Genomic DNA, 16,889 nt, shown 5'->3' with positions numbered 1-16,889 from the left:
CCCTTGTTTTCAGAAAAAACAATTCAGCACTATGTAAGTCTAGATATAGAACATTTGGTTCTAAACATGACCCTCTGATCATGGCACTAGAGTAAGTCAGTTCTTTACATCATGCAGTCTTTGTAGTGGGATCACAACTGCACAATATGTTTATAATTCTGTACATTCCCAAGAATGCAGTGTACTAATTTGCTAGTCTGCCAGGGTGCTCTGATGCTCATTAATTTTAAAAGCTTCAAGTGTATATATATATATATATTTTTTCATTTGTGTCCACCCCTGAGCAGGAAATATTTGCTGATTCTTCCTCCTTTCTCCACTCTGCATGGTGAGCTGCTGCTTCATCTCCGTGATCGCTACAGCTCTGTCTTTCTGACCATCCATCACTGTGTGATGAAATTTGTTGATTGGGTTTGTTTTGCAAATGATGCAGTTTGCAAAGTTCCAGGTTCATAGTCATTTTCCATTGCTGTCTAGAGAAGACTAAAACTCTCAATCAATCAACATTTCTAGATTAATTTTTCCCTCTCTGAGAAATAAAAAAAAAGTCAATTAAGAGTTAAACTAGGCTTCCTGGCTTATGTATTTATTAATCAATCAACCTTCCGCATAATACTAATGTTTATGGTACAATGTCCACATACCTATTTCTGTGTCTGCCGGCTTGAAAACAGTGCTGTGCTGAAGCAAGATTCTATCTGCTGTGAACATTTTTATAATGAGCTGCAGCCCTGGAAACATTGAAACCCATTTAAAAAGTGACCTGAATAATTTCTCAGAGAAAATTAACTGGGTGAAAGATCATGAATAAGAAGTAAATATATATTTAAATAGCATCAAGATGGCATTATTCTTTACTGTGCAGCTTTTGGTTTTACTCACATAAAACTGCATCTGGGTAATTTGGGGAGGCATTGGGGGATTCCATGACTTCCTTTAAATATACTTAGAGCTCAGATCCCACGTCCACATCACATTTCCTATTGTTATGTGTACTAAATGCTCTTAGTGCCCAGAGAATGATGCTAAATCTCCTTTTGTGTTTCACATGTTGATTTTCTCCAACAATGGGGTATAGAACAGAGGTTAGTTTACCTAAAGTGTGGTCTTCAGACTGGAAGCATCAACTTCACCTGGATTCTAACATCACTTGTTAGAACGGCTGAATCTCAGATTCCAGATCTTCTGAATCAGAATCTGCATTTGAACAAAATCCTAGGCAATTTGTTTGTACCTTAGAAGGTGGGAACTGCTGGAGCAAAAAAGGGTCTGGGAGGTGGGGTGTGGGGACCATGGAGTGTCAAGGACAGAGGTGGTGAAAGACAGTATTGGACAGAAGTGTGCTCCTCACCTGCTTGTTGTCAAGGCCTGGAGCGTTTGGGAAGAGTCTGCTGTGCTCTTTTTATCCTGGTGTTTGGTAGGATGCTAAATGGTTGAGTAGGTTCGAGGGTGTAGTTTATAATTATGCGTTCACAGAGCAGATCTATGTGGCTTGCAGTCCACTTTCTAATGTAGCGTCTTCCAAATTTTAGCATGACTTTTTTTTTCTTTTGCGGTACGCGGGCCTCTCACTGTTGTGGCCTCTCCCGTTGCGGAGCACAGGCTCTGGACGCACAGGCTCAGCGGCCATGGCTCACGGGCCCAGCCGCTCAGCGGCATGTGGGATCTTCCCGGACCGGGGCACGAACCCGTGTCCCCTGCATCAGCAGGCGGACTCTCAACCACTGCGCCACCAGGGAAGCCCTAGCATGACTTTTGATGAGAAGCAGTGTGGATAATGGAAAGGCTAAGGGTTTTGTGGCCACCCAGAACTAGGTTTCAACACTAACCCTGATAATATTATTGATCGTGTCGATAGTTTCGGTATGTGTAAAATAGGCAAAATAGTAGTGCTGTCACTGATGGATTACATGAGATGATGCATGGGAAGCTCGAAGTTCGGTGACCAGAAACAAGTAGGCTTCTAACAAATATGTCTTTGCTTCTCCTTTTCTACTGACCATTCATTGGTCCACTGCATCCCTATTGTCACTGAGATATAAATATATGTATACAGCTCTATCTGTCTATGTATCTATCCATCCAACCATCTGTCTGTCCACCATCTGTTTATCTATCCTTGTTCTTTTCTTTCTACCTATCTTTTCCTTCTGTCTTCTGGTATCAGTAATTACTTTCTGACTCAGCATCTGGCGTGCCCCCTCCATTATCTCCGCTCCCTTTCCCACCTTGGCAAGTGAAGACATGGGGGTGAGTCAGGTCCTTGGGAAGAAGTGCTCCACACAGCTGAGCTTGCAAGTTATTGATTGCTGTTGTAGTCTACATAACAAGCATTATGTGTGAGTTATGTCCTGCTTCATGGGCCACTAGTTTCTTTTTTCCAGAAGGTGACTGGCATTTCCCAGAGCCCAGAATTCCTTCTCACCTGTTCTTAGGGGTCCACTGGCCAAGTGAGATGGGCTTTGATCTGGATTATATGTTGCCGTGCACATTTCTCTCCCAGCCTGTTCCCCATTCCCTACGTACTTCTGTAACAGTGCCGGGTGATCCCGTCAATATGTGTAAGGAAGGTGAAAGTCAGTTTAGGCTTCTGCTGGCATTTGGGTTCTGCCAGTACTAGACTCCCCACTTCCTGAGGGTGTGGGAGGAATGAGGTGATCGCACACCTTACGCCGTGTCCTTACAGGGAAGGCTCTTGAACCCAGGCGCGTACAGGTGATCCGTGGTAGGACCCTGGCATTGAGAGGACGAGATTTTGATACTGAAGCGGATCTTTCAGTATGAACTGGAATTATTCCCCGCTGAGCCAAACTGCTCATTTATCTTGGACCTGACAAAAATCTGCTCCGGCATATGGTTTCCCCTTGGATAGGAAAAAGAAAGTCATTTTAATTGCTAGTTAAGACTGCTGGGTTACTTTAATTTGCAGGCTCTTTATTAACTGTGATCTATTTCATTTAAAGGAGCTATAAATGAGGTTTGGTGTGAGCCTCCCAATTATTAAATTTCACAGGCACCGTTAAGAGACTTGAGGTCACCCTTTTTGAGACTCCGAGCCACTTACGTTTAAGAACGTAGCAGACTTGAAGTGTAAGCAGAGTTTGCACACACAGTGGGTTCTTAATAAATGTTTGAAAACTTGAAAAGGAGGATGTCTATATGCTCATTCCCCATTTTCTTTCTTACACTTGTTCCCACCGGTGGGTCAGGGCGTCATTTCTCCTCATTAAATCTCTCAAGTTGAAACATAGACGGCAACAGTTGCTTAAAATGTCCGCTGCAGGGGTTGAAAGCTGTGTTACTTACAGTGAGTTCATCCAGCCAATTTCCTTATTCTAGTTTGATTTAGATGAAGGCAAGCAGGAGTAGTAACAGCTTCAAATAGTATACCTACTGTGCCACAGAGACCGAAGGGTGCGGTTTAGCCTGTGGGATGTAAGTTCTCTTAAACTGTTTAAGAAAAGAGTGGATGTTGATGGAAAGAATATAATACTAGCATCTATGAGACCTGTGTTCTTGTCCCAGTTCTACTCATCCCTGAATTGTGACCTGGAGCAAGTCATCTCTCTCTCCAGGTCTCACTTATTTCACCTGCAAAACATAAGGCTAGAGATGAAAATCTAGTTCAGGTTCCAGAGTTCTCAGGCTCTGTTATTTCCTCTCACATCCCGGTCAGATCACAGAAACTGGATTCTTGTTTTGGTTTTACCTCCAACTTGTGGTTTAATTCAGGCCAGTTGTTCTGGGTCTTCATTTCCATATGTCGCTATAATTTATGAGGGATATTCCTGGGCTTTAGCCTTTAAGTGGTTAGTTGAACACATTTTGAAAGAAATGCTGGGAATCTCAAATGTGGTGTATCTGTATGTTGCCTCGGTTACCAGAAGAGACAGAACACAGCTTAACCCCCTTGTGATGACTCAGAGAAGTTAGTTGAACAGGGACTTCCCTCTGAGTCATCTTGACGTGTTTGTGCCCTTGGGGCTGTGGAGGTGCCTCAGCCTATCACCTCAGTCAAGGACATGGGATTGTCATAGTGTTTAGTTTCTCTGTCTTGTCCCCCTTGCTGTCAACTGTCACTTCTTAAGCTGTTGGTTACCAGGGAAATACAGGTAACAAAACTTAAAATCAGTGACCTTAAATTTATACATTACACCAAACCCACAACTTCTGCCCTGAGGGCGGCTCTCTTTCTTTTCCTTGAGAGTGAAGTGCATTTTATTTGCAACTTAGAGGTCTTAAGCTGACTTATTTGGTTGATGTTGGTGACCTGAATGTCTAGAGTTTGCCAGAAATCTAAGTAAAAGCTGTGGTGGGAGCAGGCATTTCTTATGTGTGGCCATATGCAAATATGTATTCAGTAATAGATCATGTTCAATATAAAAAAGTAACATATTTAAAAAATCTTTTAAATCCCATATAGCACATAGCACAGTGTCCTGTACATAGTAGACAGCCAGTAAGTTTTGTGAAAATGCAATCTGAACTCGATTGTGTGGGTTCCCAAGTCACATATATCTGATGGTCATTTAATTTAAAAAAATGTATTATGAAGGGATTATATCTATCTATCTATCTAATCTCCTGAGATTTCTCAGGCCTCCCTGCGTTGTGGGTACAAATGGCAGCACTTTAACAGGAATGACCCAAATTTCACTCGTCCCAAGATGCTCATACAGGATTTTGAATACTTTGGAAAGTCCCCAGATGTGCTTATAAGCGTGTCTATTACTGCCGGATGCTAACACGACCCCTGGGCTTTAACATGGCGTTCTCTGGGTTTTGCTATGTTTGCAGATCGTAGCCCTGGGGTGATGGAAGCTGTGCTACATTTTACTGTGAAATAGGGACTGACTGCTGATCTTCTGTCTCACTCTTCCCCCACCTTGATCATCATCACCATCACCATCATCATTATTTTTGATAGGAGGAAGAGGAGTGTTTTCCTGAGCAGTGTGGCTTCAGTGAAACAGCTGCAGTTTCCCCTCGCCCCATGAGACGCCTTCCCTTTCTTCAAGCTGAGGATCTCCACCTGAGGCTTTCCTCTGGGCATGCGCATTCTGCCCACCTTCTCTTCCCTTTGATGAGGTCTCTGAGAGGCAGTTTCTTATGGACTCTTCCAAATAAGATCTTGATGAGCTCACTGTACCCATTCACTAGATGAGCCCAGATACCTGAGACTATCAGCTTAGGTCCCTGCTGGGGCCCCAAATTTATGGAGTCTGGAACATGCTGGATATTGTACATTTCATGTAGGAACCACCCAGGAGGGGATATATCCATAATATGGATTGCCTTTGATGATGCGGTCTTTGAGGGAGAGTTTGTGTATCATTCGGACCTTTATTTTATCTTTGCAGTATCATGTCATGGTGCCTGGCCATAGTGAGTTCATGCTTTTTAAACTCCTTCACCAATAGATGGGCGGAAACAGGGAGAGAAAGGAGCTTAGATATCATTTTAGCAAGGTGTATGGTGAAGGAAGAGGGTAAAATGGTTACATGAAATGAAACGTTTGAAATCAGTGGCAGGTCTCAATTATCCATCAATTCCTCGATTCCTCTGAGTGCGGGGCTAACAACAGATGGAATCTCTATATGCTTGTATGTCCACATACACACTGGTTGCCAGATAGAGCATGTTCTTTTCATTCCACCTGGAATATGGTAGAGAGATCAAAGGCTAACTCCTGTTGCTTTTTCATTCCTCAATAGTGGTTGAGAAACTATCTCTGTTATGTTCCACTTTGTAGAATAGACATCATAAAATTCCAAAAGTAAAGCTAAAATGTTAGTGGAAAAGATCTATGTGAGTGTGTGGTATGTGAGTGTAAGTATGTGTGTTCTATTTTCTGTAGCTGTCACCTGCTTTCCAAAGATGTTCTTAAAAGGTATAGACAAATCCAAGAGATTCCCCGTGATACACTTAGCCTTGAGCCTTACTCACAATAACCTTCTCAAATCCAATAAACAGTAGCTCTATGACTATTTTATTATATGCTGTGATGCTCACAGTTGTAAGTAGTTACCCTGAACTTTGGCTCCTTTTTGGTTTTTGAAGTTATGACTCAGTGAACTTGAAGTGATGGATATAGAGGAAGGCTGCGCTAACCTGCTCTGGAATGATGCACCTTTGTACGTTGTCCTCACCAGAAGTACAAAATTATTCTACAAAATGAATGTAATTCTGTTGTAACTAGTAGAAAAGAAAAGGGCGGATAGAAGAATAAAATTCAGAGGAATCATATTTCAAATAAACATCTTTGGGTCCTCATAAAAACACTAGGCTTTGTGATGAGGTGTTGGCTCCCTAAAAATGCCCCCCTGAAAACATCTGATTTTTATGGAGCTTTATCAGTCAATCAACCAATCAATCAGTTAAGCAATTAGTAAGTGTGTTTGAGTACCTATTATATGTCCAGTATCATTAGATTATATTAATGAACGAATAAATTTATTTACCTGACAAATATTTATTGACAGCCTTCGGATTAATAAGGCATCAGTTAGGTGTTGTCAAGACAACAAGGCACTAACACTACCCTCAAGAAACTCCTAGTTTATTAAACCATGAATGCACAAATTAAATACTGTAAGTGTAGCAGAAATATTTTCAAGACATTGTGAAATTCATTCATTCGTTCATTCAGCTTCTAGCCATTGTGCTAGGGTCTGGAAATACCAACGTTAAACAAGATAGAACTAGCAACTGCCCTCATGGAGCTTATATTATCAAGGGAGAGAAAGGCATTAAGCAAAGAAACAAATAAATGCATTAAATAAATGAGTAAATAGATATCTCAAAACTGTGATAGGTGCTATGAAGGAAAGCAGGAGGGTTTATGAGAATGTATAGAGGTACCTAGATCTACTCATACAGTTATGCAAACAACTGCTTTGAGCTACCAGGTATGCATATGCCAGGTGACATGTTCAGGTATGAGTGGGGCTATCAAAATCATAAAGTACATGATGGCTTATTGAAGTCACTGGGTTTGACTGCACAGGACTGGAATGCATGGTGGGAGGGGTGCTAGGAATCAGTTGATCCGGTCTTCAGTCTTGGCTTAGATACTGACATTTACGGGTCTCAGTTTTCTCACTTGTATTGATAGATCGGAAAGAGTTGGACTGGCTCATTGGTAAAGCCTCATCTAACCTTAAATTTCAACGTTCCCAGTAGATAGTTTTCCACTTCTCTGCAAAAGGGCCAGCTTTTACATGGAGACAAAATATGTTCTGGTACTTGGTAAAGCTCAGAGCACTAAACAGTATAATTGCTGAAGGAATTAGGCTAGACAGATTAATGTGTATGTGTTCAGACATATAGTACGGGATTTGGAAGCAGGCACAGTTCACCAAAGGTAGCCCTGCTCCAAAGACCATGGGTCTTATATGGCTCCTAGATCTGCCCACTTTTTAAAGGTTGGATGGAGGAATGACCTGTGGGTCTCTCACATTTATACATTTACCAAAATTGGAAAAAATAACATTGGATGTCCCAGGGTGGGAATAGAAAGAAGCAGAAGTAATGGATAAGGTTCAAGCTGTGGTGAGTTTGAGTACAGGACCAGGAATTTGAATACTGGGGTTCCAGTCTAGGTTTTGATACTTTCCAGCCTTGACTTATTGGGCAAGATACTAAATCATCTTGGGCCAGTCCCATCCACATGGAAGTATAAGGTAGGAATTGCCCTGGATTCGTGGTGTTCCAACTTCGTATTTAGCATCAGATACTCTTTCCAATCAAATCATGCATGAAACTCCAGCGTGCCAACCAGACAGAAGAGAAGTCACCTTGGTTAAGGGAAGGACTGAAGACCTGCAGCCCCTCTAGCTGGGTCTCTCTTTCTCTCATTCCTAAAGCAGCTCTGAGACAGGAAGCCAGGGCTTCTGGAAATTCAGTTCCCTGTCTTACTCCTTCCATATCTACGTGAAAGCTGGCTGGCATTTAGGGCATTCTGGTGGGTTGATTATGGTCCATACCAGTGATTGAATCCTGCCTTAGGTAAAGACGCTGTAGAGACTGTGGAACACTTGACTTATGCAAATATGGCCTTACGTGGATTGTTCTACGAGGCCCATAATAACATCTCAGAGATGGAAATTATTGTTGTGCGGTGTGCGCCACAAAGCCAGGGAGCTGGGCAGGCAGCAGCCATCACAAGGCGAGGGCCTTTAGACTTTGCTTTCCTGTTGTTCTGTTTTGCCCATGGATTTATGCTATGACTGCATTTGTTATTTTAGTATCATTTGTGTTATTACCTCTTTTATGGCATTCTAACCAGGACTGAATGCAATAGCAAGGGGTATATTAGAAGGAAAAACATGAAAGTTTAAAGAGGCTTAAAAGGGCCAAAGCCTTTATTCCATTGTGTGTGGATTTCCTTTGGCTGCCTCAACACTGAAAAATATTTTGCACAAAAGCACATGCATAAAAAAGCACATAAAATTTTCTGCACATGGTGTAATGCTTGAGTCTCGTTCCTGGAGTTAGACAAATGGGGCTTCTGAATTTTATCTCTTAGCTGTGTGACTTTTTGTCATATGGCTTAATATCTCCCAGCCTCAGTTTCTCATCTGTAATGTGAGTGTGATGACACCAGCACCTTATAAGATTGTCCTGAAGATTAAATGAGATGGTACATGTAAAGTGCTTTGCTTTCTGCCTGGTACTAACGAAGTCCTACAATTTACTGTTAAATTTCATTCTTCATCCACATTATTGGTAACATTTCCATTTCATAAATAGCTCCTACTTTGGTATAAGGATGGATTTTCTTTTGAGTACTTAAAAAGCAGAATCTAAGTGGAAAATTAGCAATAATGTAGATGAAGGATGAAATGTAAAAATGGATGGGGTATGGTCAAATGATAATTAAAACAAAGAATTGTTGTAAATTGATGTAAAAGGAAAGTGCAAGAGTTTTAATGCAATGCTGTGTTTAGCCACAGGTGGTCAATAGATTTAAAATCTGTACCAATGTTCAAAGTGGAAAAGGGAGAGGTTCTGAATGGGAAGGCTAGTGTCATTCTAAAAGCAGCAAAAATTATCCTAAAATGTTATGAGTAATTATAAGGAGACAATGGCATTGCACATAGCAAATATTTAGGTGAATAAAATTGGGGTGTTGTAGGGAATCATGGCAAAAAGAATGTTTTAAAGGTAGGAAAAACACTGTCAGTATTAAAGACCACCAAAGCTATGCATGCATTCTCTTTTTTCCCTTAAGACTTAATGTGTGAGCTAAAGTTAATGTAAGTACTTGCTTATCATTCAGAACATCCACATGTACTTGAAGGTCTTGGCAAGGCCGCTTTGTGTGTTGGAGCCAAATGTGCATTGCGGGACAGCCTGGAGAAGAACGAGTGTGCAAAGGGGTGTGGGGGTGTGGCTTGATGTGATTAAACCCAGGACAGGGCTGGAAGATGCTGTTTTCATCTTTGGAGATCTTTGGCAATAGTCCTAATGGCTTAGTGTTACCTGAGGCTCTCTTTCCATTAAGTGAACTTATGTTTTTATTTTCCTGACTTTCAAATGCTTATGGGTTCTCCCAAATGGACCTCTTCATTCCTGTTTGGCTTACCTTTATTTGGAGTACACCTGGATACTGATGAGAGAGACCTTTCTTAGGTTTGCTAAAATGAAAGTGTTATTTACTTACTTTTAGCCCAAATAACCCATTATTGTCTAGAAGTTGGGCGGTCAAGGTCTCTGAAGTTGTGAATTGGCACTGCCTAGGCCAGTCTACAGTTTCAGAAGCCCATCAGCCACAGTTAGTCTTACACCTGCCTGACTCTGATCACCTGGGATTTCAGTCCCTCTGCCTTGCCCGCTGCCTAGAATGTTCTAGAAGAAGCTCATCACATACCCTTTGGATGAATGGAAAAAAAGGATTACTGTCAAATATACATCTTTTCCAATAAAATCAATTCATGGCTAAATACTAAAGAGTGAAAGATGATACATGTGACAGTGATTATAACAGCATTAATTTGTAGAGAGTTTACTGCCTGGCGGGGATGGTGCTAAGCTTTATATTCATGTAATTCTCTCAGCCCTAGCAGGTAGGTATTCTGGTACTCATTTTGAAGATGAATAACAGTACTATCAAGTTTGGAGAATAGCCAGAAAGATAACATTATAGCTGCAGCTGAAGCCCGAGCACTGGAGATTACAGCGTGTTTTGGTAACGGCAGTTCAGCTTCTTCCCTTGCCCTGGCGTCTGATGGATGTAGAACAGACCACCGTGGTCACTACCCGGGCAGGCTTTTACCTCAGAGCATTTGTCCACTCATATTTGCTCTTCCCACTCTAGGGGACCTGGTGATTTTAGACATTTCTACATTTTAAATCACAAACCTCTAGTTAGTTGTTTTTTGCAAAATGAATTTAGTTTACTCAGATACACTTCCTGTTTCTTAGCATGTTTCCTTGCTCAAGTTCAACCGTCTCAAGCTGATTTACTGTTGAACTTGGACGAATTAACTGTTCTCATGGAATAAGAATTTTGCCTCGTTTTTTTTTTTTTTGGCAGTACACAGGCCTCTCACCGCCGTGGCCTCTCCCGTTGCGGAGCACAGGCTCCAGACGCGCAGACTCAGCGGCCATGGCTCACGGGCCCAGCCGCTCCGCGGCACGTGGGATCTTCCCGGACCGGGGCATGAACCCGTGTCCCCCGCATCAGCAGGCGGTCTTTCAACCACTGCGCCACCAGGGAAGCCCTGCCTCTTGTTCTTTAAGCAATGCCCTTGAGTGCCCTGCCAGACATAAACAGCCAACATGCATGCTGGCATCCGAGATGACATTTACAGGTAGGGAGGCAAGATTATTCTAGAATAGTTTCCGTGGGAATGTCGCTTTCTCTCTCTCCTATTTTCTCTATTATTTCTTTGGGAGCACCAATGCCATTAGTAATAAAAAAAAAATCAATCGCCTTGAAAACAGTTGTAGTCAGAATAACTCTCAGACACAGTTCTTCAAGAAATGCCACTGCATGTCAAAACACAGACTCCGCCAGCGGGGCAGGAGTTTACTCCTCCTAAGGTATTCGAATCCACCTCACATCCTCTAGAAGTATATAAATAGAAAGTCTTTTTCCTCCTAATTTTAAACCAGAAATTGTTATTTAGAGTTAATTTTAAAGAATCAGCTCAAGTGTATATGCTGTCATTAATTTCATGCAGATTTTTAGAGCTTTCTGAAAATTGCTCTGAACTAGGGGCCTGTGAAGGAAATTCACCAACAGATGTTCGGGGTAAGTTCAGAGACATTAGGTTTCTAGCAAATGTGTTTCAAACGGTTGGCTCAGGCATAGGCACACCTTTTAATTACACTGAACTTAGGATAGGTCAACATTTCAAGGTTTATCTGAATTGTGCTTTACCTTGAGTACCTGTCATCAAGCTAAGGGCAATCATTGACCTTGAAAGAAGAGAGCTAATCATGGAGAGCAATTCAGCAATTGACCATGTCACTAAATAACTGAGCAGAGGAAGGAGAAAGAGAGAGAGAGAGGGAGGGAGAGAGGTATCATGGCTTAAAAATGTGAAGTTAATGATCTTGCACGTCATCTCTGTGCTTTACATTTCTTTCTAAGGTGGGATGGTGTGCACCGAACCATCTATATTTTCTTTTCAGCTCTTCTTGGGCTGCATTTAGGAACTCCGTCTGTGGCCATATCTTTGTTGCGTGGAGTAAACTGGCTTAAATGGGGGTGAAACTCACCAGCATTGTGCTTGAAGCATACTAGACAGCAAAACCCTGAGTGTCAGATTGGTCTGACATGAATGTCTTTGTGACTGTGCTCCAGAGAAATGTGTTTTGGTTGCATCACCTCTCAGGAACTCAACTGCATGTTAAAACTTATGACTTTCCCTGTTTTGTTTTTTGTTTTTTGATCCTTAAAAAACAATTTCTTAGTTTCTCTAGGATGAGGCAATCATCCTTACGTAGAAAGAGAATTGTCTCACCTTATTTTTTTTTAACATCTTTATTAGAGTATAATTGCTTTACAATGGTGTGTTAGTTTCTGCTTTATAACAAAGTGAATCAGCTATACATATACATATGTTCCCATATCCCCTCCCTCTTGCGTCTCCCTCCCACCCTCCTTATCCCACCCCTCTGGGTGGTCACAAAGCACCGAGCTGATCTCCCTGTGCTATGCGGCTGCTTCCCACTAGCTGTCTATTTTACATTTGGTAGTGTATATATGTCCATGCCACTCTCTCACTTTGTCCCAGCTTACCCTTCCCCCCTCCCCATATCCTCAAGTCCATTCTCTAGTAGGTCTATGTCTTTATTCCTGTCTTCAAATGAGGTTTTTTTTCATCTTCCTCCCAGCATTGAGATGTGCTCTTTGTTGTTAAAACTGTGGCTTGTGCAGATGGTCCTTAGATAACATATAAAGTACGGTCTTTGGAAAGTGCATCTCCCAGCATGTACTGAAGGGGCAGGCAGTGCAGGCATCAATCACCTGCCCAGCGCAAGTGTGGTCCGTGTCTCTACGTACTGTCCCATCTGCGTCCCTCTGTCTACTAAAAAGTGCTTGTGAGAGCTCGCTCAATCCCGACCTCACCTTTCCGACACCAGCGTCTGTGAATAGAGCCCTAAGAATTCCTGCCAAGTAAGCTACCGAATGTCAAGTGGTGTATGAATATGTAATAGCAGCCGTTATCCGTTGATGTCCCGTCTTTGGAAAGAATCTTTTCATTTACCGTGGAGAGAATGAGGGGCAATTTGAAATGGCCTGAGGTAAGTGGCATTTCATACATTGCCAATCAAATTAACCTTGAACCTTTCTCTGCTACTTAGAATTCTTGCTCTTTTTCTTCTTTCTCCATCACTGAAAATTAAGATGACGTGTATAAAACCACTTTTTCCTCTACAATATTGCACTTGATTCTTGTCTCTCTCCCTGGGGAGGAGAGAGATGAACAGTTCTGTGCATCAATCAAAGTAATTGAGACTTCGAGTGGGGGAACCTGTCACCAAGTCCAGAAGACACTACAGTGAGTCGACTTCACCATAGTAATTGCTTCTCCTCTTCTCCCCTTCCCGCCAGCATTTGATCTGCAAATGTAGCCCGATCTGAGCTAGGAGGTGTGATCCCAGATCAGAGCTGCCAAACTCAGCGTAGAATTCTACAGGAGCGTGGATCTGGGGCTATTCCATCTCCCGACTCTCACATGGAATTTGAATCTTTGATGGAGAGTAGGTCCCTGTGGAGCTCCTGCCCGATTTTCTCTCTCTCTGAGCAGAAAGCAGCCATTGTGTGAATGCATGCAGTAGTAGTCTCTTCAATCCCTGCGTTCTGTAAATGAGCATCTAGTAATTGTGTACATTTTCAGTAACATTGTAAACACACTCACACACACACAAATACTATGAATACATATATTTTCCTTTCTCAGTCTGAGCTCCCCAGATATAACAGGCATATCAAAAATCTACCCTTTTTTAGACAGGACAAGTCTTACCCCTAAAGAGTCATTCATTCTGCTGTTTTGAATTACTGCTTTATCCCAGTCATACTCTCCACTTTCAACCCCTGTTCCTTTATTTGTGCTGATGGGGGTGAAACTGGATGACCCATCCCTCCACCATAATATCTCTGCCATTATGTAACTTCAGCATATAACCAGTTCCAACACTTTCCACTCTCCAGTGCCGATTCTTTTGCCTTATTATCCATTCTCCCCCTCCCCATGGAAATGATTTCTTCCTTCTTTGGAAGCTTAACAGAACTTTGTCTCTATTTCATCGCACTTACTACATCACATTCTGTGCTACAGCTCTATGGTTTCTGTTTTCCCTATTCTACATTTTAAGATCTATGCAGGCAAGAACCATCTTTGATTTTTCGTGTGTTTCCCACATGGTGGCAGAAGGATTTAAGAAGGCTTACAGGAGTTTACAGCATAAGAAAAGAAATTAAAAATGGATGAGAAAAAAAGAGGCCAAGGAATTTTCTTTGTAACTTAACAGTATCTAGCACAGTGCCCTTCAAGAAGAGGGGTGGCGATGATGTGAGTTTCCCAGATAGAGGTATCCTTCAGACCTCTGTAGCCAAAGTGCAATGCAGCTACTGGCCGGCAGCCCGAATTTTCTCAAGCACACCAAGGTTTGGGTGATGTATTTTGCCACTGTTTATCTACATTCAATCCAAGTTATAGCTATTTCTGAGCAAATCAATGTAATAAGCATTAAATAATGTATTTTACCTCTAGGTTCTGCGTCCAGCGAGGTGGAATGAGGTGAGGGTCAGTAAGACCAAGTAAGCAAGTGAGTCTTGGTCTTGGTATTGGATAAGGTGATACATTGATTGGCAAACAACAGCTGATTCTTGTTTGGGGAAGGTTTGGTCAAACACTTAAAGGCAGCACCAAACTATTGAGTGTGTGTGTGTGTGCGTGTGTGTGTGTGTGTTTCAGCTGGATTAGAAAGTTCGGGGTGAAGGCTGGTTTTTTACTGGTTACTCTCACCACGACTGAGGAATATCAGAATGAAGGAGGTAGATGAGACGGCTTTAAGATTACACATGTATTTATTACGTCATTATTATTTCCCACTAAGAATTAGGGTCACCGAATAATTTGTTTTCTAAACTGGTACATTTTTTAGAGCAAAAGGTGACACTGTTATTATCCAGGACAGCAGCCAGGACATACAGTGACCTTGTGATAGTGACTGATCTGTATGGGTAGCAATCATCAGACTGATGTGACACTGACGTTTCTCTTGTACTGAAAGTATTTTAGGTTTATCTTTTTCAGAAAAGTCTGATTTAAAAAAAACCCCATAGCGTCTCAGAACCCCATCTGGCCGATTTCTTTTATTCCATACATTAGGTACACACAGTTGCTTTCCTATAGTGTCTTCCAGACACCCACAGGCATGTTGAATTACCTCACTGAGTTCTTATGTATTTCCTCTGCGACTTTTTTCTCTGTCTTGACTCCCCTCTAAATACGAGTTGTGTGATTGTTTTTCTGCTGTCCTAGTTCATGCAAAGATGATGAGCATTGCTTGAATCTGTGGCTGTGCTGTTGATGACTTACTTTGGCCAGTTAAAATTCAGTAGGGCTTGAGGTGAAGTTGATTAAACCAATCAAGAGGCTAGATGTGGGAAGAGTCTATTTTCACCACCTGTAAGGAAAATTAATAACAATAGTGCAAGGCAGTCCATTAGTTTGGTTTGCTTAGAATATGCTTCTGTAAGAGTAGCAACTTGAATGGCAGGTATGTCTAATGGAAAAGAAGAAAAGTTTTCTCCTAAAGCTTTGTTCATAGCAACAAAGAGAAATACAGAGTTATTTATCTGGAAAATCCAGGCTGAAAACTTTTACTACCAAGGACTAAAATTGTACTGTCTTGAATCACCCATATTGATGACTTACATTGATTAAATTCTCTGAATTATTGCCTAAATCTTTATTTCATTTATCTCATGTAGAAGATCATGCAGAAGGGCTCTAATGCTTGGCCGTGTGAATAATGCTACTCAAAGGGTTTCCAGTCTCTTAAAATTTTACCCCCATTTTGGAGGCAGAGAGTGGGAATAGTAGAAGTCAAAAACCTAAGGGTGCAATTTAGAAACGAAGAATATGACCTTTAAAAAATGTTATGTTAATTTTGAACTGAAAAAATGTTATTTTAACATTTGAGAGCAAGCTGAGAACAACTGAAACTCAGGAACTCCCTGTTTTTTTGTTGCCACCGTTGCTTAGGAAGGGGAGCCAGCTGAACTGGTGTCTTACATGTCAAGAATGCATAATAGCTTGCACATAAATAGCATAGTAGTTGCTTTACAGTATATAATAATCTGTAAATGGATACTGATTTACTGTAAAAACAATTATCCTTGTACAAAATGTCTCAGTAGGTTTATTGTAGTTGCTTCAGATCAAGGATCAAATCTGGTTGCATAAGAGATAGGTATGGTTTGCCTACTTAGGCTATTACTGCCTGAATCTGAGCTTCCCTGACTGCTGAATGTTGGTTGATAATAGACACGTTAGAAATAGGTCAAAGGAAGCAGAGAGATGGGCTCTGACAGCACTTCCTCTTACCAGTAGCAAAGACAAGGGCTGGCAGGAAGACTCCTTCCCTTTTTGTCATTGTGCCTACGGAGCTCCAGCAAAGCATAATGATTTTTGTGCTTTCGTCTTTAAAAGCCAGATGCTCTGAACGTCTCATGCTCAGTTCATAATCAGCTTTCACATTTTCCATTACTCAAAGGAAACGGAAAGCCTGGATTTTAGATACAGACAATCAAAAGTGGTTATTCACTTTTCATATGTTGCTGTTAACTGTTCTTAGTTAATCTTGTACAAAGCCAATGGCACGCCACAGTGAGGAGGGTGGAAGTGGCCTAGGGGGTGATGTCAGCTTGCAAACAATGTGAAAGAGAAAAGCTTCTGTCTTCAATAGGGAGAAAAATTGGCGAGGACTATTCTATTTGGTTAGGACCATGGTCATCTCTTAGTTGGTTTCCATGCCTCTAATTTCATCCTGTATCAGTTTTGGACAAGTACTAATATCAAAATGGTGGTTTTGATGCCACTTACCTGATCTACTTGGTAAACTCGATTATGCTAATTATTTTTCTCTGAGCAGTTTTCTCTTTTTCTAAGAGTTACGAAGGAATTAAATACTTCTTATATTGTGTTTTGCTTCTTCAGTTGTATGTATCTCCTTACCAAAATCACAATAAACAAAAATAGATTTCAAGCAAGGAAAAAAACTTTAGAATCTCGTTGCTATTCTCTCAACAAATATCTACCACTTTGTTTTTTTAAGGTACCTGATTCCTGCGATGAGATAATAGGGGAAGTTTGGAACCAGCTTCCCAGGAGGAAGAGGAGGAGGAGGAGGGGGGAGGGGGG

Source organism: Monodon monoceros, unplaced genomic scaffold (genome assembly GCF_005190385.1).
Source record: "Monodon monoceros isolate NGI ecotype Baffin Bay Population unplaced genomic scaffold, NGI_Narwhal_1 Super_Scaffold_8, whole genome shotgun sequence".
Classification (NCBI taxonomy): Eukaryota; Metazoa; Chordata; class Mammalia; order Artiodactyla; family Monodontidae; genus Monodon; species Monodon monoceros.
The sequence above is the reverse complement of the archived record's forward strand: the minus strand, read 5'-3'. Positions refer to the sequence as shown.